Source organism: Lissotriton helveticus, chromosome 5_1 (genome assembly GCF_964261635.1).
Source record: "Lissotriton helveticus chromosome 5_1, aLisHel1.1, whole genome shotgun sequence".
NCBI classification, from domain to species: Eukaryota; Metazoa; Chordata; class Amphibia; order Caudata; family Salamandridae; genus Lissotriton; species Lissotriton helveticus.
Genome location: NC_136065.1, coordinates 769,225,594 through 769,249,771, shown reverse-complemented (window position 1 = coordinate 769,249,771; position 24,178 = coordinate 769,225,594).

Sequence of the window (24,178 nt, the reverse complement as noted above, 5' to 3'; positions counted from 1 at the left end):
TTGGATTGTGTTGGTTGTGTGAGATATGAGAACCAAAACCTATTTTTTGTATTTCTCTGCCCAGCTGCATCTGCCTGCAAAATTCCACTGTGGGCATGTCTTTGCCTGTCTATGAAATGTACATAACGTATCTCTATGCTAGTTGATTTCAGTTCCCTCTGTTGCACTCTTTGAGACAGTGCAGACGGAGCACTACTCTGAGTGTATCTGAATAAAACAATTATTGGTATATTCTCCACTGTTCTTCCAACTCTTCATTTGGTATGGAACGCTGAGAGGTGGTCCAAGGTGACCTGGGTGGCCTCAAGCTGGTCACTTCCTTCACTCCTCTCCCTTCTCTTCAGACAGACAGGCTTTTCAGCTTTAGGCAGACCCTCAGCAAGTTGAAGAGTTGAGGAGCTATTCCCTCATGTCTTGGAGACCGGCTGTAATCACAACACCACTCTGGTCACACAGCAGCTCTATGAGTAAACTGTAGGCACTGTCTTACTTGGTCAAGAAGCACTTGGAACTGAATGAAAGTGGGGTAGTTTGGGGTTTATATTTATACTCATTTTCCTTTTTCCAGACATGGGTGAAGATCCACTGTCTGTGGTTTTGGAACCAACTTGAGATGACTCTCTTTCAAATGTTATTATCTGGCTGTCTCACAAACACAGCCTTTGTGCAAGGTGATGTCTGTTACAGTCGGTAGCAATGATGCTAACTGCAAGAAGGAGTGTTCAAAGAAAGGGCATAATGAAGATAGAGATCTCTGAACCAGGCTGCCATCAGTCTTCTGAAGCTGTAATCACAGACCGATAAAAGAGCAGATTCTGCTTATAATTGTCTTCAATTTAAACATTAGACACTTCTAGCCTACCCCTCACCTATACCATATACCAAATTGCGGTACACAGGAAGAACTCATCCGCAGCCCTTTGCTAAGAAGGGCCTCCTTCAATTTTAAAGTATAGCCCTGTCTTTTATCATCCCTGACTTCTATGGGGTCTCCACCCTCCACCTGCACAACAGCAACCAATACACTTTCACTCTCAGGGAATGCTGTACCAACCCTCCCTTTTGTACCATGCTAAAACAGGGCCAATGTAAATGGTTCCTAATGGTCACGGGGTTCAGCCTCTTGCCATTCACAGAGCCTTACTATCAAACATGGGTTACACATCTGCCATGAAATTGCACCATAAATGTCTGGGTCTCTCCGCAAAGCAGCACTTTACATGAGAGGGGTCAGTAGAACACACTATCCTCCTGCACGGAAAACGGTTTGGTCAAGATTAGTGGTTCTCAAAACTTGTATCCTGCCACCACAGCATTTTATGACTAACCAAGAACATGTTCATATCAAAAGAAGTAGGTAGAGAGAAGCAGAGGTTTATTCAGCTTCCATTATTTGTAGATCCATAATAAAAGATAAGTATTCAGTTGTGTCAGTTTTGCCAGAGTCTCTATGTATCTTTCAGAGAGACCCTCATTCAAACTAATAATGGATACAGTATATTTTGTTTCTCCACTTCTATGGTTAGGCTAAAAGCATCGTCAATGGGTATACACTATCTGAGTGTCCAGTTCTCCAGTTGGTCTACTGTCCTCAACCAGCAGGGAGACCATCTGTTTTGCCACAGTTTTAAATGATAGGTGGATAACGAAGAAGGGGTAAGACGTAACATTACCTCAGTTCGTGTAAAGACTCTTTTAATAGTCAGGAAAGGGATAATATTAAAAAAATAAAGATTGGTGCTCTTGTGGATGTGTTATTGATCCTCAGCACCTCGTGGTTGGTCGTGATAGGGGGACATATTTTGGCCCTATGTTGCCCTAGTGGGTCATGGGGCCTTTATCAGGAACGGTGTAAGAGCGATTGGAATATCAGGTCGCTCGACGTGAGTAAATAGGTTAACTTGCCACTCTTTGCCAGAGAGCTTAATCGCTCAAACCCTGGCGTTGTGTTATAGGCGCAGACTCTGCCTGTAACAATAACAAGATAAACAAACAGAAAAAAGACAATGCATACTGATGACATATAATGGTAACTAGTGTTTTACCCAGTGTGGTACTATAATTAAAAGAAGTAGTATTAACTTACTACTGCACATTCCGACTCTACTGATCTCATAAAGCATATTCAAAAAACTATTTATGATGTGTCAATTCGTGAATTGAAATGAAGGAACTGCATTTTTTACGGAAAAATGTTATACAAGACAGCAGGATTTCTGAAAAAAACTATGTAAGACAGTGCTCTCGAATCTATGTCTTAGTGTCTGTAATGTAAAATGTTCATTCAGTTCAGCGTAAATAGGACGGGTTGGTGTATCCTGTTAAGGAATGTGATCACTTTATGGGAAAACGTTCATCTGTGTAGACAAGGCAGTGCAGTAGATTTCAAGCTTGTGGAGCAGTAATGCTCATTAGCTTGTACTACCGTGTTACACACAGGTGCATGTTTTTAATAATTAAATCAATGCACAAGGTTAGTATTGGAAGACGTTTAAAAACAGGTTTAAAACAATCAACATGGCAAACAGGATAATGTGCAGATTTGGACTTTTACTTAAGAAGGAGACCAATGATCCTCATCCTCCTTCGGGGCTTCACAGGGAAAATAGCTCAACTCTCTGAGTGAGGAACGAAGAAAAGAGAAAGAAATTCTTCTGTAAAGTAGAGAAATGACTGAGCACGCATGGAGTGGTGTGTCGTTCTTACCCATGTTCAAAGTTGTGCTTGTCAGTGCTGCCGCCGTCCTCTGTGCCCCTGTGGTCGAGGATGTGAGAAGCTCGTTTTTAAAATCCTCGCATGACCTCAATTGGAGTCAATTAGTGGTGAATTAGTATAGTAAATATGAAATTTGAGAAGTGGACATGTTAGTCTTATTTTAATTGAAAACGATAGTGGAGAAATAGAAGAGTGAAGGATCTAGAATATTTTTTGGGGAGGTCATAGCAGGAGGAGGGGACTAGGGATGAGTGAAAAGGGATGAGTGAAAAAGGATGTGGTGGGAACCAGACGCAAAAATTCCATGCTGGGGTTGCCCACAGTCAACAAATCGAGCAGGAAGATTTTCCCATAGCGTGTGCATGTCCCATCTACACCTCCAGCGGTCCATCTTGAAGTTACGAGGGACACCCCATATGACAGTCTTTTGGCTTCTTTCAAAGACTTTGGAAGGAAGATTATTTCAGCCCTAAATGGGTTTGACACTCGGATCTCTGCACTAGAGCAAACTGTTGGTTCTTTGAAGGGATCAGTGGATACCCTATATTCAAGTATACCATACCATTCCAAACGCAGGTCTGAGTACTCTACCCAGCGACGCCATTGCCAGCAGAAGGGGGGGAGCAACATCTCAGGCTCAACCACAGGCCGAGGTCTCATCGGCAGCTTTATCACAACCACCTTTGCGAACCTAGACTCCCAACCTACCCGATGTACTGAGGGTCACTAAGTCTAACTCTGGGTGGCAAGCACTTGGCACGACGACCCAGCTGGGAAGCCTGAGCAGCTCAGATTTGTCCGCCGCATCTCAACACTCACAGCTGACATCCTGCCCCTCCAATACCACCGTCCAGGTGCCCTCAGCGGCAGCTCTCTACGTCATTGTAATGAGGGAAGTGCCCCCTTTGTGGAGGGCGGCAGTGGAACACTTCCATCAACTTAAAAATAAGACTGTTCACTGGCTGTAACTAGGGGTAATGCTTAATATCCCCCACGCAGATGCTGGCAGAGAAAGTGTTGTGTGAATCAGAGTACTGAGGCAAGTGGGATCAATTTTGGAAGGCCCTGATTTAGCATGGCAGAATATGGAGGATGGAACAGCTTACCAAAGACCGATGAAGTGTATTGCCTACATTCCTGTGGCTGGAGATACTCCATGAAGTTCTTGTATGCAAAGGACTGCTGATTAGGTCGTCTTAAACCCTGCCATTTGCTATATGGTAGGGTTGCAGAGCAGACTACAGCTTATTTTTCAAGGTAAGGAAATTGATAGGCAGGGCCTGCCTGTCTCAGATTATGGCTCAGGAAGGTGAGGGGAAAGCCATGAGCAGAGAGCTCACAGTTCACTGTACCCATGTTTTGGGTACTTCTGCTTTGAGCCACTACTACTGGCTGTGAGAGTCATCACTTTGCACAAAGGCTTTGTAAGGAAAGGAGTAGGAAATCTGGATTTTAAAGAGCCAACACAAACATGTTCTGAAGCCTTAAGACAGTGGATCCACTTTCTCCTGTCTGGACGATGATATAATGTGGGATCCAAACAGCCCACTTTAACATCTGCAACCAAAGCTAAATGGCAGGAGTACGCAGAGCATGTGTCTCTACAACGGCACATGCTACAAACAGGTTAATTAGGATGAATCTAGGAGAGTAATATATAGCCAACTTATACCAGCCAACATGGATAAACAAGCATTAACAAAGCCAATAGATCTGGCATTAGCTGCCAGCCTCTCCGCCTTGTTGCCATTTGTTTTGTTATCGCTTCTGAAAGAATTTAATTGCTATAAAATAATTTCGGCATAGTAGCTCCTGGCAATTAAGGGAACCATTTTGTGTGTGGATATGCTGCTTGTGAAAAATCCAGAATGTGATTACAGTATGGTAAGCCAAAACCTAAAGTGGGCTTTCCACTAGACCATGCTGCATGCTGTACAGGGGCAGTAGCTCTGCGTGGAGATCCCGGCACATCACATCTTTATCTTAAAAGGGAAGCATTTTATTTTGAAAGATTTTATTTCGAAAGATTACATGAGACTATCGTACTGATGCGGTACTGGTAGAAAAGATTCTCGGTTGATATTACAGGCTCCATGAGATGCCAATCTGAATCACGAAGTGCATGTTCTAGTGACATTCATGCAAGTCTTATTTTACAAAGTCTGTTTTTATGTATGGTTTTAAAATGTTACGACGTTTTTATTTCTATTTTATGTGCTATGATCCCTGCATTCATGTCAAAAGATCTTCTGTTCCTAAATGCCTGTAAGAAGATTTCCGTTCAAGTATATTACTGTAAACTGACGTCCATGTTAGGGTAGGTACACACCATATTAAATGCAGCGAACATGTCAGTACCAACATTGCTGTGCAGGCTCTTTTTGTGTGGTGTATCTTGGTGGCAATTCATGTTTGGAGAACTATAACATTCAGCCATATGTATTTCTTTTGCTGGGTTAAAAATATAAGAGGTGTCCTGTTTGATGTGTTCTGTTGCATATTTAACTGTCTATCCTGCAGGAAGAATCTAAATAATGAGTGGTGTACATTAATTGGATGAGTAGTTTTGCAAGCTCAGGCAGGCGTCTACCCTCCTATAGTGGTGTGGATTTCGTTGCTCGTTTGTCCCAGTGCATCTCTCGTTCAGCCTCCCTCCATGCCTCAATCACTCTCTGCATTGTTGGTAGGAGGCTTCTACTCACTTGGCCCACATAGATGTAGTGATTTGTGAAATTGGAGTCTCTCTAGGGCATATGTGGGGTGGTCCTGCGGCGCATGTCCCCATTCATTAAGAACCACTATGTGTGTCGCTCTATAATATGCCCTTGATATCTGGTCAAGCAATTACTCCATTGCATTGGCTATGCTGCAGCGTTTGCAGCGATACTCGGGGGTGTCCTCCTTCCCACAGCAGAGTGCGCAGCTCGAAGTCTATTGTATTGAAGATTGCCTCCGGTATTTTATAGTATGTATTTTGGAGGACATACAGTAACTTGGGCAGTGTGATCATTTTAAACATAGCCGCCCTACCGAGCAGTGTCAGGGGAAGGCGCCGCCATCGAACCACATCGTTCCTGAAGTCCGCTAAGACTCATTGAATGTTATGGGAGAGGCAGCTTGTCACACTTACGGAGATGTATAGTCCCAAGTACTTAAAACCTTCTCCCGCCACCAGGAGACACGCTGGTACAGACTGCATGTCAACATGGCCTGCTATTGGGTAAAGGACTGACTTTCCCCACTTAATCTTATATCCCGCATGCATACCGTATGCTTTGGGTACAGTCAAAATTGTTGGGAGTGTTTTATCCGCGTTAGTTATATATAGTAGAATGTAATCTGCATAGAGTAAGATACGTTCATCTGGCAGCTGAACCGCGGGGTCCCGGAACCCTGTGAGGTCTGGGTGTAGTCTAATCAGGCATGCAAGGGGTTCTAGAACAATCAAAAAGAGCAGGGGGGATAGCGGGAATCCCTGCCTAGTCCCCCTTTGAATGGGACGATTTAATGCCACTCACTCATACTCTAACCCTGGGATTAGTGTATAGGATATCGACCCATGCTCAGAAGTTGTGCCCAAACCCAATTTGGAGTGCCCGCCTCATCAAGGGCCAGTGTACTGTGTTGAATGCCTTTTCGGTGTCGAGTGAGAGTTGCAGATGAGGGCCCGCATTTCCTATAATTGTGTCTAGCCAGTTTGCTAGTCTACGGAGATTGAAGCACATAGCGTATTTGGGCATAAAGCCCGACTGCTCCTTATGTCCCAGGGATGCTATGACCTGCAAAAGTCGCGTGGCCTATATAGCGGCCAATATCTTGGTCTCAACATTAAGGAGCGAGATTGGGCTGTAGGAGCCACAGCTCCCCGGGGCTTATTCGGCTTTGGTATGACTACAATTGTGGCTTCACAGAGGTCTGGGGGAGTGCTCTCTCTTCTTTTGCTGCTAAAAACAGGTTGAGGAGACGGGGGCCAGAATACTACTGTTTTGTTTAAAGAAGTCCCCTGGGAGTCCGTTCGACCCTGGGGGTTTCCCTGACTTCTGCTTGGCAATGACAGCAGTGACTTTTTCTAAGGAAATATCCTCATCCAGAGCCTCTGTGTCCTCCGTTTGTAGAGTGGACATGTCTTTCCTGGCGAGATAATCATCTATACTGCTCTCGTCCGTCGTCGAGCGGGCCGAGTATAGGTTGGCAAAATACTTTGCGAACGCCTGTCAGAGGGTCTAGTCTCCGAACAGAAGATCCAATATCCACGGGAGCGAAGCTAAGGCCTCACCTCTCCCTTGAGATATGGCCTATCCCCTCTATGTGTAATATGCAGAAGAAGAGAGCAGTATCCCCAGGGTGTGAAGAGACGAGGCAGGACCACTAGGGAACATCCAGACCAACCAAAAACATAGGAGGTAGGATTCTGAGGATAGTTCGCCTGTAACATTAGAAAGAACAGAGAGAAAGATGTTAAATGAGTAAATAGTGTGATTACAAAATACCTAAACCACTAAACAAAACAAGGACCTGGGTTGTGCATCCCCACATACTCACTAGTGTAAGGTTTGGTAGGTCTTGAGAATAGCCTTATTGTTTCCAAAACGGCTAAACAAAAGGTAACAACAGAATTTCCTCCTGGAGCAAGGTGAATCTCAAACAGGAAGTACGTGGCCTTACTCACTGTCTGTAGTGAAGGCAAACGTCTGCCTGATAATAATCGCCCCAAGATGATCCAGAGAATAGCAAAAAAAATCTGTAGAAGTCTTCCAACCAATACCCGCTTACTTCCAGGAAAAGCGGAATGGTAATTGGGTCTATTACATCATAAAGATACTTAAATGTCTCAGAAGGTGGGTCCGATTTACAGGAGCAAAGCGTACAAAAAGAGACAGCGCAATCATGCGCTAAAACAAGAATCAGGAGATTGCTTGGCAAGCAATCTGAGATTGCATTGCTTTACATGTCAGGAATGCACTTGTTCCAAAATCTAGCATGCGGACAAAATAAGGCTCGCGAATGGCAGTAATTCAACCCAGCTGCTACGTGAAAATGAATAAACACTAGAGTCGGGTGAAAGCAGGAAATTAGCGCGTCCTCGTGCTCCAAGCAAAACAAGAGTCAGCAGGACACAGACAAAAAAAAAGGAACAACGCAACCTCGCGCTATAAACACAATGAAAATACAAAAAGACCTGTAGGGTTTCGGCGCGTCCACGCACTTCAGGGTTCACAGGACAGATGGGCAAACACCAATCAGCAGAAAGGATTCCAAAGACTGAGACTCACGAGGAAGGGCGTGGTCCTCACAGGAAGCAAAGCCAAGCACCTGTGACAGGGTGCTGATGAATTATATACTGACACCGTCAGCTGACCTCCAGCAGTGCAGCATGGGAAGACACACAACCCAACTCCCATACTAGGGCATAATGTGGCAGGTAGTTTTGGGCTTCTAAGCAGCGAAAGGATACAGGATGCTTATCGTCTAACAACTGCTCTGCAATCGTGGGTGCCGTTGTATGATGTGTCCCCCCCTCTTCAATTTGATCTACTCAGTTCATTTCTTGGTCTTTCCGGCTCAACCATGCTAACAGCCGTCCCACTCTGTTCCCAGTTTTGTATAATCTGTGGTGGGTGGCTAGAATTTGCGTGCAAGCTTCTCCCTCCGCCAGGGCCCAGAATACCCTATGTGTGATCTCCAGTTGCCTAAGCGTCTCCGCCTCGTTATTTGGGGATAGTTATTTTTCTAATTCCAACAGTTTATTCTCTAAGCGTCGTATTTGCAGGGTTTCCTCTCTATGCTTATGGGCAATTGCATCTTGCAGTCTTCCCCTTAGCACTGCCTTGTAGACCTCCCAGAGAGTGGCCTCTGAGGGTACGGACCCTTCATTGTCCTGAAAACAGAATTTTGTCTTTACAGCAATGGTTTCTGCTACCTGTTCATCACGCAGCTCCCAAGCGTCTAATCTGCAGTCCGATTTGGGCTTATGCTCCCTAGCCCCAACTTGCAACTCTAATGGGGAGTGATCAGAGATGCCTCTTGCTAGATAATCTGTGCCTATGATAACTTGGATTTTTCCCGCCGGTGTGAAAAGGTTGTTAAGCCGGGAAAAGTTCTTGTGAGCCCCCGAGAAAATTGAGTAACTTCGGTTAAAGGGATGGTGGCGGCGCCACAGAGATCAGTCAGGCCCAGGGAGTGCACTAAGTCTGCCAGTGGAGTGGGTGCCCGAGTGCCCCCCACTCGATGGGACCTATCAACGATGAGGTTAATCACGTTATTGAAGTCGCCCTCTATTATATGGGTAGAAGAGTATGAATCTAACAGCATCTGAGCCACGGCATGGAGTGTCTGGGATTACAAGCGCGGTGAGGCATAAACAGTAATCAGTGTGAAGGCCCTCCGACCCCACGTGCCTTGGACCACTGCATCTGTGCCCCCAGGGTCTACCCACGTTTTAATTGCGTGTAAGGGTCGGGTTTTCCTAATGAGGCCAGCTACTCCTCGGGCTCTGGGGAGAATCCTGCATGCGCAAGTGTAGTATATGCCCCTCTTCCTAGGCATGCACAACGGGTACCTTGGAGATGGGTCTCTTGTGGGAGGACGACGTCAGGCTTGAGCCATTCAATATACCTGTTCACTAATCCCCTCTTAATCTTACTTTTCAGGCCGTTAACATTCCATGTCAGCACGGTATATGGTATATCACCCATCTCCTTTGTGGTTGGTATGCTTCGCAAGAGGAGTGTACACTAGCCATGTCGTCCCTATCCAAATGTCGCAGATTCTGCAATGGGAGATAACCTGCTGTGAATAACCATGAAACCTCTTGGAATAAAAAAAACCTCCCCTACCAACTCCCCCCGAACCCCCCACCCCACATCCTCGTGTGCCCCATGTCTAACCCTCCAACCTTCAACATGAAAACAGATAAAAGTGTCCACTGAGGAGTATGTCAAACCCTCCCTTCACCCCCCTAGTCCCTAAATATTAAACAACCAAACAAAGGATATTGTCCTGGTCCAAGTAGATGGCACACACCACTCCTCTTGGATGTAAATAGGTTCAAGGAGGGAGAAGCCTTCTTGTAGTTGGTGTCATGCCGGTTTGTGCTCCCTCCTCACCTCTGGTTCACATGTCTTCGCCACTTTTGTTTGGATGCATTTAATCTTCGGGTACCAATTCTGGGGCTGCCTCCCCGGCCTTCTCCGCCCTGTGTATGGCCTAGCTGGGGGTGATCTCCATCGGTATCCACCAGGGAGTCCTGGTCGGACTAATCTGCATGCGTGCTGTCCCCTTGTGTGTTGTTAGGGTCTTGAGACCCATCTGCCTCTTCTTCTGAGTGTCTCTCTCTGCGTCGGTATGGGTCTCCGTCTTCGCCATTCCCAAGCTTTTTGGATTCCTCAAAGTAAGTCGCTGCTTCAGTTTCGACTTCTGTGGCCTGGACTCCCATCTTGGTTGGGAATTTCCAGACCGCGTCGTCATGACACCAAGCTCCAGCCTAGGCCTCAATCCACGCACATGCGTCCTCAGGTGTTTGGAAGAACTGAGTCAAGCCCTGGATGATGACCTTGAGCTTGGCAGGGAAGAGAAACATGTATTGGATGTGTAGAGCATGTAGTTTAACTTTCACATAATCGAAGGACCTCCGCATCTTTTGTACCTCTCTTGAGTAGTCGGGGAATATCATAACTCTGGTGTTAGCTAGCTTGAGGTCTCCAACTCTCCGTTATTCCCTCATGCTTACTACTCGGTCTTGGTAGTTTAGGAAGCGAGCGATTAGTGGAGGTAGGGGGCCCCAGGCGGGGGGCTCGCGGCTAGCATACTGTGCGCCCGTTCAATGAGAAAGCAGGTGGGAAAGGTAGCTCCTGGGAGGGTGTCTTGCAGCCAGGTCATCAAAAAGGCGATCGGGTTGTTATTCTCATGTCCTTCTGGAATTCCGATAAAGTGGAGATTATTTCTCCGGGCCCTGTTCTCCATGTCGTCCACCTTCCACAGCACTTCTCTCATTGTGGTCTGGAGCTCCTTAATGTCGCCTGTGGACTTATGTGTCACATCTTCCACCTCCAAAATCCACGCCTCTGCTTGGGTGACGCGGTCTGTGATATTTCGTACATCTTGTTGCAGGAGAGACACTTCTGTTCGTATCTCGGCCATTTTACCTTCGATGGCCTCTCTGGAGGCATAGATTGCCTGGAGGATGGCTGCATTGTCTGGGGGCACTCGCCTGCACCCCCTCAGGTTCCACAGGTGTTGGAAGTACCTTTGCATACTTGTCCAGTTTTCCTTGCCTCTGCGCCTTAGGTTCTTTGTCTTTGGCCATTATGTGGTTGCGCAGGAGGTTGCCGCCAGTCGTTCGTCGCTGGGAGATCAGTCAACTCGTAGATTCCGAGAGTCAATGCAGGAGATTCAGCTTGCCGTATCCCCACTGAGTGCAGCACGTGGTGGAGGTCCTCTAAGAGAGGTCTTCCCCCGCTGTGGGTAACAAAGGAAATGCTTCCACGGCCAAAGCAGGGTCAGACAGGGCGGTCCGGTATGTATGGGATTCCCTTACGAACCAGAGACAGCTAGTCGCCGATACCAGGATCTTAGACGTAATAGGAGGTTTACTTGCGGGTGACCTTCCTCTGTTGTGGCCGGCGGAGACACCGATCCCGCGCCACCTCACCCTGGTTGCATCCAATCAGTGTTCTTGCTCAGACTAATATCTCTCGTGGCGAGGCCTGAAGATATCGTTCCAGCGAAGGTGAAGGACGGCAGGCACCCCCACTTGGTCCGTTGAACTCGAGGTGCTCAGAGGCAGCCAGTCCATATTCCCCAGAGGGTCAAAACCAAGATATTATAATGCAGCACCCCTGAGACCCTTTCCCCAGGGTGTAGATCTTCTCGCTGTGTCTCCGGGGTGCCCCTGGCCACTGCCACTCTTTCCTCTGGTGGCAAGTGTAATCAACCAGGGGGAAGACGGGTCGCTGCAAGGCTCTCTCGGCCCCACCCCTGGGGCAGGTACCACTCCTCTTCCAGCTTCCAGGCACTCAGTGCAGCATCGTGCATGCACCAGCCACCAATGCGGCCCAGTCGTGCTGCCAGGAGCAGAGGAAAGTCTCCACTACAGAAAGGTCCCCAATAGCACACTCCAGGGCGGGAGGGGGGTTCAGGCAAAGGTCCTTGCAGCAACGTTGCCAGCAGGTGCCCCCACCACTTATCTCGGCGGGAGGCGAAACTCTCCTCCCCGGGGCCACGAGGCAGGCTACAGGTCTCTGTAGGGCCCGGGGTGCAGGCAGGGGAGCCCCTGTGTCACCGCCGGCGTCGTCTCTGTATTTCAACTGCTGGGGGGAGCGGGCGCCCCAGCCCCACCATTGTCGGCATGGCACGTCCTCCCCTACGCTCAGCCCCCGCCGGTCACTGGAGGCTGGATTTCATCCCCGGGTGCTGCCGCTGCTCCAGTAGAATGTGGGGGCAGTCCCCCTCACGCGTCACGGGCCAGATCCTCTTTAGTGTTGAGTCCGGGCGGCCATCTTCGCGGCCGGGACCTGTATCCACGGTGAACTCTGTTTCCGCCATACAGGGCTCCACCACAGCAGTGGAAGCAGTTGCTCCCCTCGGCCCAGGGTTTGAGGCGGCCTCGGTTTACAGAACTGTGCTATATATGTAGCTTGAAGACAGGGTAAAGCGCAGGATCATTGTCGGGCGTGCGGAGCCCCGGCAAATGCGGCTAATCAACCATGCCGCTGGCCACGCCCCCTCATTTTATCTATGTTTGAAACACCTACATATCACCCCAGGTGTATCCTGGCATGGATGTTACAAGGCTGGCTGTGAGGCTGATCTCCAACTTTTTAGGTTAAGTCCTGCAGGGAGCAGCAGAAAGGATAGGTAGAGGAAGCCTATTCCAGCCTGTGGGAGCATGATAGGAAAAGGAGTGACCTCCAGATTTGGAATGCTAGATACTTGTGTGTGGTTTAGCAAGAAGGAGGCCAAGTGAAGATGTCTGAATAAGACGTGAAAGTGGATTTTCGTGTTGAGGTAGGCAAGGCCTAGGCTGTGAAGAGATCTTTAAGTGTAACAGAGGTGAATAAAGGTTGCATGTTTATGAATGGGAAGCCAATGAAGGATTTGCAGTTGGTTGGAGACTGGAGCACTGTGTGGAAGAATCAACACTAGACTGGTAGTTGTGCTCTGGACCACCTCTAGCCTCTTGAGAAGGTGGGATAGAATCCCTACGTATTGTGCATTTTTAATAGTCCAGCCTGAGAGTGATGAGGGTTTGAATGACAATTTTTCTGAAGTCCAGGGCCAGCCACTTGAATAAATATCTGAGCATTATAAGCATGCTAAAGCTGATGGCTGACACAGCTGTCACCTAGTCATCCATTGTGAGATGGATGTCCAGAATGACGCTCAGATTCTTGGCTCGTTTTTTCAGCTGAGGGGTAGTATAGATCTATGGGCCACCGGGCACTGGACCAAGGAATAAATCCCTGCCTAATAAGACTGGTTCTGTTTTATCGCTGTTGAGTCTGCGGCAGTTGTAGCTTATCCACTTGGCCACCGTTGACATGCATCGGACTAAGGTTGGCCTGAGGACTTGCAATGCCTCTGAAAGAGAAAGCATCAAAAGTGAGTCATCTACTAACAATCACAGGGATATTTTCTTGATGATAAAGACTAATTCTGTTTTTTCTGATTTGAGTCTGAGGCAGTTATTACTTATCCACTTGGCTACCAGTGACATGTAACCGGAAAAGTTAGTCTGGGAATTCGCAGTGTCCTCAGAAAGGCCATCCGCGTATGATATTATGGTGGACCGAAGGACCTGATTATGGCTGCAAGCGCCGTGTAAATAAGTGAGAGGACTGAGGGAAGAGCTCTATGGGATGCCACACAAGATGTTGACATGGTTCTTTTCCGAATGGTAGGGAGGAAGAAAATTGACTAAGTGAGATGGTAGAGAACAAAATGGAATCAGATGAGGGCCGCGAGGCAGAAGCCTACATCATGGAAGTGCTTAAGGAGGATGGCATTGGATACTGTGTTGAAGACCACCAATATGTCCTGCAGGATCAGAGCAGTGATGGCTTCCCTGTTGTGATAAGATGAATGTCAACTGTGTATGCAATACTGGCTATTTTGGTACTGTGACTTACTCTAAAACCTGATTGAGAGGCAGCAAGAAGGTTGTGGACCTCGAAGTAGAAGGTGATATGCTGATTGACCAGTTTTCAAGAACAATACGAGAGAAGAGAGATGGCTCTTAAGTTTGCCAAGTCTTTGAGGAGGAACTTGGCCATGAAGATTCCATTCCATGGGGTAGGAAGCAGAGGAGAGAGACAAATTGAGGAGGGTGGTGAGGGAATCCCCAATGAGTTTGTGTCCTAGAGAATAAATGTGGTGCGAACAGGGATCGTTAGGTGAGACAGACATAACTGACAGCATGGTTCTGGAAACATCCTTGACATGGTAATAATAGGTACAAGAAAGTCGCTGTGGTGCTAGTGGAGTCCAATAAATGAAGTCAAAAAGTCAAGGGAGGGTTGAGGTTCAAAGTTCTAATATATAAGTTTGGTCTTATCATGAAACTATTTGGAACGGTCAGTGCAGAGGGTAAGGGAGGGAGTGATGTGTTTTGAGGAGGTGGTAGGTTGTGTGAATTCCTTTACAACAGTTAAGATTTCTTGTAAAGAATTGCCACCCTCTTGTATTTGAGAAGCTAAGGAAATGTGTCAAGTTTGTTGCAGTGACAGTGGTAATTATGGAGGGCTCATTTCAAGGTGGGCATGTTGTGGTGGGAGAATGTGTTCCTCCAATGATGTTCTGTTTACAGTGGTGTTTGAGCTGCCTAAGTTCACCCGTATGCGAACTGGTGTGAGAAGTGTGCATGAGGGCCAGGCGTGCTTTATAGAGGAGCAAGATTGTCAAGCTCATTGAATATCCAAGTGCTGAGATTTACGGTAAGTGTGGTCATGTCCGTGTCCAGGTGCCTAGGGTGTTTGCGGAACTCAGAGTTCCACTTGTCACTAATGATTAAGTCCCAGTATTGAGTTCTGATGCTACAAGATGCTGTGGTAAAGACAGGGGGCTATAGAATGCTTACAAGTGGTGGTCAGAACAAATCACAGGGAGGGAGTCTCCCTCTGAATGTCAGGAGGGTTCTTGAAGATCAGATCTAGTAGATGACTAGCTCGGTGGGTGTACCCGTCTACTTACTAGGGGAGACCTAGAGCTGCGAGAGGTTACTTACTTGAGGTTAATGCAGTCAGTGGATGCCACTTAATATTTTACCTAGAAAGGTCAGATGAGAAAAACTAGGGTGATTGAACTAAAAGATACTTCATGGATGCAACTGTACTGGAGCAGGAATAGAATTATGCATTTTTTGCATCCTGTGGTGTCACAAGGTTTGCAGACTGGCAAATAGAGTTACAGGTTGCAATACTGATACTGTGGTGCCACAGGGTTTACTATCTTCAGGAAGACCCACTTTGTAGAGATGATCGTAAAGTTTTGAGTTTTCATCACAGTTATATATGGCCCCTCGGAGTTTGCTATATGTTAAGTCATTAGGAAGTGCACAACCCACCCACTTTTCATGTACAGACCCAGAGCACCACTGTGCCAAATAATTAATACTGGGAGCATGATGATGTTGAGGCCAATCCTCCCTCTCCTCCTACAGGTCAACTGACCTCCTTAAACTAGGTCAACGATGGTAATGAAGACAAAAAGTAAGGGGAAAAGGTTCTGAGAAGAGAGAGAGAGAGAGAGAGAGAGAGACAGAGAGAGAGAGAGAGAAAGAGAGAGACTCCTGGAGGTTGGCATTTGGAAGATCCTAATTGGATTCCTTAGGCACATTGTTTTAAGTCCAACTTATCACGGTTAGGTCTCCACTTAAGGATGAAAGAGCATGAATTACTAAGCGCAGTAGTACTTGATAGCACAACCCGATGAATCCTGAGGAGACTTAGGGATCACACGACCGGAGGAAAAAAAGGCATATATATCCCACAAATATAGGCGGACCTCATGCAAGCAAATACTGTACTGTGTAAATAGTCCCTGGAGTGCCACAAAACTAGCTCAGCAGCTGAAGATGAAGACCACTGCAGCCCTGAGAGTAAGGACCTGTAGACCGGAAAGAAAATCAACAAAAAGACTATGGAGGCAGATAATGAATCACAACAGGTGAGGGATCAGGAGGGACGTAGGGATGTAGGGAATCGACCAGGGGAAAAACAAGCCTGGTGCAAATTAATGTGGATATTAAAGAGTCAAAACAACTGTAGTTGCCAGAGAAGGGAGCTCAGTGTTAGCCAGGCTTAAGTACTCTACTACCACTATTGACCCAGAAGTTTGTCTGATTTTACTGGACCTCTGGTGGATGGGGATGTGACTCTGAGTCTTGGGAATTGAGTCTTATGTATTAATTTGCATCATTTCCAATGCCCCCTTCTGCCATCTCACTTGGCCTAAACACTTTTGTGAAGTGTTTATACATTACCAGTCAACAAATGTAATCAAAACTGGGAATAATATTTGATTTAGCTCTCTCCTTTGGTTCCCAGACAAGCACCATGGTCAAAAAGACTACTTTCTAAAGTCCACGTTCTTTGGGAGGTGCTACAACTGCTGCCTGCCATGCACCAATAGCACATATAGCACAGACCTATGGTCCCTCTGAAGTTAAATGACTACAATATGATATACAATGTTGTCCTAATTTTCTAAAAACTACAAAGATTCCCCTGTCAATGTTTGGAATGTAGCACTGCACTATATACTTTATAGCACCTTAAAATGCTGTAATCCCAGGTCCATCGGACAAACTCATAATCTAGGTTCATGGAAAACACTCAGCTTCCTTTGGAGTTTTCATGGCAGACTTTCAGTAGATCACTATGGGAGAAGTTCCACTGCTGAACAAAAGTCAACTATATTCCAAGATGGTGACATGGTGACATGTGATTTTCTCCCAAGACAGCTTCTATTGCCATGACTAGAACTATCCTGGCTGATGAGGGGTGAAACCCCGAAACCGGTCCTAGGATGCTTTTTTCCAGACCAGGGATTACCTGGCCTGGCAGTTCGGACTGGACTGCTCCCATGGGGCACCGGGTGAAGACTGATTTGCATTTGGCTGGGCTCAAACTGGAATGGCATAGGGAGCAAAAAAGTATTGATTTAGGCCCAGATCTCTGTACTAGGGTGAATGTATGACATTGTTCTGCATTCTGTCCATCAATTGCTCTTTTTACATTTGTCACCCTAAGTGGGACAGTTATGCCCAGACGTGGGTGCCGTGCTCTCCATGCCACTGGAGTCAAGCTATCAGGCTGATGGGGGGTGAAATCCCTAAAACAGTCCTAGGATGCTTATATCCAGACCAAGGAAGACCTGTCCTCGCAGTTCGGGCTGGACTATTCCCATTGGGTGCAGGCTCAAGAATGATTTTAATATGGATGGGCTCAAACTGGAATGGCATGGGGAGTGAAAAAATGATGAATTTAGGCCCAGATCTCTGTACTGGGGTGAATATATGACATTGTTCTGCATTCTGTCCATCAATTGTTCTTTTTGCTCCTGGGCTATAGGGCATGTGCTCTAAGAGAACGTTCAAAGGGGCAGTAAGGGCCACCACCAGAGGTAGTTATCATTTCATGATGGATATTATCTTTATTCTACAGATCAGCTGTGCAGCAGATTTCATGGCTTCTGGTAGACTCACTCTTGGTGTTGGTCTTTACCGAGGGCCTTAGCATTCCGGGACTTAAGGAAGCTTCCTTTCAGTCAGGAAAGGTCTGCTTTGTGTATGCAATATATCTTACAAGCCTGGGTAAGAGATTCAGCTTTCCCAGTGGCTCTAGTCTTAGTCCCAAGCTGATGGGATGCAGCAGTCAAAAATATTTTTTCTGGCATGTTTCTCTCTCGCCTGATATTGTTGAGTTTATTTCTGAAGTCCACATGCATACAAGGTACTGGGGCGAAAGGTTCAGTAGTTATGGAAAGCCGGTGGCACTGATGGAGAAACCAGTTTCCAATCGAAAGTTCTGTTCTTTAATGATACAACAATTGAAATCCTTGCGGTGCGCCTCCAGTAAAGTGAGTTGAAAGGTGTTGAAACCATTGGGGGAAGAACAGGTACAGCCAGAACATTTTAAAAGGGACAAAAGAATAGCTGCTCACAAAGTGTGAGACCCTTTGCCCTTACCAAGCCTTGTCCAAGAAGGTTATTCATCTTTAATCATAGTGCTACTGAGTTGCTTATTCCATTCACGATGAATCTGGGATTCAGTTATGATTTTCAAGGTTAATTTGCAACAACTGGGAGAAATTCATTAGTCATATGGGTTTACATGCATGGGCCATTTGAGGGTTTTTTCCTAGTTCCTTTCAGATTAATGCTATATTTATAATTTCATGTATTGTTTGAATTGTTCTTGCCTTTCAGACAGGAAATGTAGGAGCGGGTTTTGTGATTTTGTGGCATATGTATCAAAAAAGAGTTTTGCGATTCTCAAATTGCGATTTTTATCGATTCACTATTTGAGAATCGCAAAATGCAACGGATGTAGAATTTGCAAAAAATGTGTGAATCCTACATAATACTTAATTGCGACTCACAAATTACGGATTGCAAATAAGGAATACTTTCCCATTCATTCCTATGGGCCTAGAGGCCCATAGGAATGAATGGGAAGACATTCGCTGTTTGCGATTACCAAATAGCTAATCGCAATTTGCGAATGCAATGTCAAGGGTGCAAGGGTGCCAAAAGGACATCCGGTTGCACTCCTGAAATATGCATGTGTGCACATGTTGCGCACATACATGCCCTAAGGGCATGTAGGTGCGCCACATGGCACTTTGAAAAAAGCAAAAAAGTGCTTTTTCCTAGAAAATCGAAAATTACCACCAACATGATGTTGGTGGTAATTTGCGATTCCATTAATAGCAAATTTCTGGTGCTTCCAAAATTGCATTTAAGGAATCGCAATTTGCAATTCCTTAATATGCGTTACTTCTATGAGGCTTTTTGCGGTAGAACGCCTCCCCTGCATAAATTATACCTGACGCAGGTATAATGTAGCGCAGGGGTTTACAAAGTGACGCATCTGCTTAGATGCGTCACTTTGTAAATAGTGTGCAACAGGATGCATGTTATACGCTGCCGATGCGTCACAAAAAGTGACGCATCGGAAGCGCAAAACTGACGCAAGACCTCATAAATGAGGCCCTAGGTGCCTTACACTAATCTGCTATTGGATCAAATGCTCTCTCTCGGTTTGTTTTTTTCTGAAATGTATCCTCCTCTGTTTACAATTGGCCCTGGATGCTATTGAGATATCTGCCATTATTAATTTAGTTTCATGATGGTATAACAGTCAACAGTCTCTTTGATTTGTTCTTATGAAATCTTGTATCTTTGTTTATCAAATAACACTTCAGGAAATCTTACAAAATGCAGCCTCAAATTCCTGTTTACAGCGTCGACAGTGACGCATGCCATGGTTAATTATTTTGAAGTCTACCTTGATGTAACGAAACATAAGCAGATTGATGTTTGTTATTTTACATCCTTACGTTTTTTACTTTTTTACAGGATTGATCGTCATTTTCTCACGCATCATGTCAGCCACGCGTTGTTGTCCTTTTTGCTGTGACAGAGAGTGACGCGAACTAATGTAATTTCATCTGACGCGAATTAATGTAATTTCATCTGCGTTTCAAATCCCACAGCAGAGATTGAGGACTCAGAGCACCTCTTGCATATTGATTGCATTAACGGACTAAGGTTCTGTATTACTGTGGAAGCGACTACTGTCCTATCAGTCTCGACTCATTACCATTACTGTCGGTCTCACTGGGGGAGGAGGAGATGGCACTGTAATGTATTCAAATAAATGACATTAATAAACATGGCCGCTCTCACAGGATCTCTTTTGTAATTCACAGTACGTCGATTTGAACTGCGAGTTTCTGACTAAATATAAATAACACATGCAAAGCACAGTCACTGCAGATGAAGCAGCCGTGTCATCAGGTTTGTTGGGACATGATATGACACCGGACCAACTGTTGAGTCTGTATTTTCAGCGGAGCTCTGCGGCTTGCTTTCATTTCTAAACCAAAACACAGATCAGTTTCAGGGGCATGTGGCCTTTCCTTCTGCAGTTCAGGGTCTGCGGAGGATCAGTCAACGACGCTCGCGGCTGTGTTCCTGCCAGCAGGCCTGCTTTCTTGCCATAGTGCTCGTGCGTAGTTCTTGTCCATCACCAGAGCTTGTTTGCATGGTAAACGCTGCCATTCGGCTGATGTCCCCTCTAGAGGAAGTGTAACACGGGGTTGGAGATGGTGCAGTGGCAGCCGCAAACATCTGTTTAAACCCCGCCTGCGTGACATGCAAGAGGGGTCATTAAAAGATCGGGAAAAAAGGACCGATCGATTTCTATATTAAAAGGAGGAACGCCTCTATTGAGATAGAAAGCGCTATATACATATATTTACAATTACAGTGGTAGTATTGGTGTATCAGTGTGCCTTCGTAAGGTTTTTAATGATAGCTAAAATAAAATTGGGAGACTAACTTATAAAATTAAGAGGCTTAATGAGATGTAATGAATTTTATGGGGTAATTGTTTTTAACGGTTTTATTATTATAGTGTATGTTTTGTGTTGGTAATATTGTAAGATTTTAAATAATCAAACAATAAAGAATACTACTATATTACTACAGTGTGCGTGGCAAAGTACAAGCCTGCTTTTTTGCGCACAGTGTTCAGAATATTGGTGTTAAGACATACATGCTTGACTTATTGGCATGGCAGTCTTGTGGACTGCTCTCCTACTAGAGGTGAGTCAGTCAGTCAGAATATCTTTATTCGACTTGTTCCAAGTCATACAAAGAAACAAAAACAATAAAAACATGAAAAGGAATACATACATACATAACCCTACATTTTCCTAAAAAGCATCAATCTAGATGCACATTATAAATACTATATACAAGATTAAAAAATGCCTATTACAATTCATATCAAAAGAAAAAAAGACACAACAATACTAAAAAGAAAAATTTTTAAGGCGAAATTTGGCCACCCGCTTTTACCCTAGAAGCGGCCACTAAAAAGTTAGCAATACAGAAAGTTGTGCGGGGATTTGTCAGGAGCTGTAAGTAGAGCAGCGCGGGACGCACCTGTGTAAATCCCGCTTCTTTCAGGATGGGGAGCAAATATTTTTTCCTCTGCTCATGATACAAGCTACAAAACATGACAAAGTGCATTGTGTCCTGCACAGAAAAGTGATCACAGCTGCATGGAGGAGCTAGGTCTGGCTTCTGCCAGCACTTAACAGAACCTAAATAAAAATGTAACAGGTTAAACCTGAACTTAGTTAGTAAAAACCTGTGATAAGGGAATGTGACAAAACTAAGGTACGGTGCGAGGGAGGGTACACTCACCAGGAGGTTGTGTGCCCTAACTGCTGGCTTCAGCAGTTCAACTTCCTCGCGGCGCGCTTCCTTCCTTTCCCTGAATGACTTTTTTATATTGCCTATATCCAGAGCCCTGATTTTTTCTGGGCTTGAAAAGAGTTCTGGGCGACCCAATTCAGTAAATGATTTAATTAAATAGGCCAACCATGGGATACTGCTATGTTTGTCAAGTGATAAGACATCCTTCAATATTATGTGGTTCAAAGGAAGGTCTTCATTCAACCACATTTTCAGCCACAGGGTCAGGGGCGCTAAACTCAATAAATCTGACAGGTAGGGTAGGCCCACCTCTTTGTGGATGGAATAAGTTGGGGTTGACTGGGGAACAGAGAGAAGAGATCTGATAAATCTATTTTCAGCTCTCTGAATGGGGTCAAGATTTACGTACCCCCACAAAGGGGATCCATATAGTGCAATGGCCACAGGCTTACACTTATAGATTTTTAAAAGGGCTTCCAAGGGCCTGGCTCCCAGCTTACCAGCGAAACCCAAAAGCGCTGAGGAAGATCTGGTGACCGCCAGCCTCTTTGCTCTTATCTGTGGCCCCCACGTTCCTTTCTGGTCAAACAGTACACCCAAGTAGGGGAATGTGGTTACCTTAGAGACCGGGACCCCTCTGCAAAAGAATGATTTAAATCTTTTTTTGGTACACTCACGCCCCATTACCATCGTGTGTGATTTGGAAACATTAACCTTAAGGTCCAAATTATCCATGAAGGAGCCAAAGGCGTCCAGGAGGCGCTGGAGTCCTACACCAGTGCGGGCGATCAACACGGCGTCATCCGCGTACAGGAGTGCCGGGATATGGACATCTCTTGCACGTGGAACGTCCGCGTCCTGGCCTCGCAGGTGTGCCCCCAGGCCGTTAATGTAGATGGTAAAAAGCGAGGGGGCTAAAATACAACCTTGCCGTACCCCTTTTAGAGATTTAAACAGTGGGGTACATCTGCCATTGTTTGACACTCGGACGGCTGCAAAAAGCTCCTGATGCAAAGTGGCCATGAACGTGACCAAAGCTTCGTCGATGCCCATCTCCATCAGGATTGACCATAATTTTGACCTATTGACAAGGTCGAAGGCCGAGGAGAGGTCCATAAATGCCAGAAACACAGAACCCTCCTTGGCCACCGTGTACTTAGAGATGAGCAGATGCAGATTAATACATTGTTCAATGGTCCCTTTTCTCTCCCTAAAACCATATTGCAGGTCAGACAGCCCACCACAACCCTCAACGTTCTCCCTCAATCTGGATAAAAGGACTCTGCCCAAAATTTTTATAGTTGAGTCCAAGAGGGATGTGGGCCTATAAAACGCGGGGTCGTCCCGCTGACCTTTATTTTTAAAAATGGGGACGATGGTGGATATGGCCCACGAGGCGGGTGCTGGATTACCATTAACTGCATTAAATAAATTTGACATAACCTCAGCCCACAATTCAGGTGAGTACATAAAAAAGTCAGCGGGGACTCCATCGGGACCAGGTGCCTTATGTTTGGTGGTTGCCAGAAGAGCTTTTTCCACTTCTTGGGGGTTAAAGATGATGGGACGTACAACCATATTGGGCAATGGACCCTTTTTGATTCCCTCATCGTCCCCCCATAGACATTTTTGAAAAAAGACAGCCATTTTTCATCTGTAATCACGCAGTCCATGGGTGCATTACTATCTTCAGAAAATAGGGGCTGTTTGATGATCTCCCAAAATCTCCTACTGTCCTTCAGCACTGCCGCTGAGAGGAGATTATCCCATGTATCGCGTTTGATGGTGTCTTTACGATTCTTTATGGCTGCCTTATAAGTTTTCCTTAGTCTCGAAATGTCATCTTTATCCCTTGGGACGTTTTTTAGGGCCACCAACAGCTCTCTGTGGGCTTTCGAGCATGCGGAATCAAACCATCGCTTATGTCCTTGTGCTCCCTGGGTGGGTTTGACTAAAAGATCCTTAGTAACCTGGTTGCATATTGCCTCATAAGCTGCTACTACGTTTTTACCTTGAGTGCCCGGGTTTTTACAGAGCTCCACCTGGTCTTTAATTTTAGGGAAGCATTTTTCATAAAAAATTTCCGGGATCACTTTGGCCCACTTCAATCGTCTATCTTGGTGAGTGGTCCTCAGGGGATGTGCCGGTTTTGCAATTATTGATGGCGCCCCCATCTGGGCACCTCAGGCCACTTCAAGTAGTACTGGGTTATGGTCGCTGTAGTGTGTTGCGACTGTACGATAGGCCGTGGTCCGATTTAGAATCCCTGGTGAGACAAAAATATAATCAATAACTGTGCCATTTTGGGCGCCAGTAAAGGTTGGCATTCTCAGGCCACAGTCAGGTTCGTATAGGTCATAGTTAGCCAGTAAATCTTCAAGCTCCTGCCCCTCTGCGGAGTGTTCAAAGTGAGGTCCCTGTAAGGCCGCGTCGTCGACCTCATTGGCTCCTCTTCCCTTACAGGCTAAATTACATAAATGGATATTAAAATCACCTAATAAAATAAACTCAAAAACTAACTCGATATTCTGTGATACTGTATTTAAAATGCTGTCCAGACTGGCAATATTGCGACCGCTATAGTCACTGTTCCCAGAATTGTAAAAGTTGACATATAAAGTCCTACTTGTTTTGTTGATCACCCTTTCAACCATTAAGATGTTATCAGAGTCAGAACTAATCTGCCTATAACTTCCTATTAGATCCAAGGAAAACAAAATCACCAATCCACCTTTTGCTCTACCCGCCCTGCTAGGGACTGCAGGTTTGGTAAAGCAGGTGAACCCATACCACCAAAGATTGTTGGATGTATCCCAGGTTTCTTGCAGGGCGATGATGTGATGCTTTGCCACAAAACTCAGCCAGGCATGGTCCTGGCGTTTTGCAATTAAACCTGCTACATTCCAGCTAATGATCTTACAAGAGTCGGTGGGTAACCTTAATTCGTTTACACCCTCTGAATCACCTTCAACTGTTAGTTGCAATAATGGTCCCTCACTGGTTTCCGCTTGACAAAGG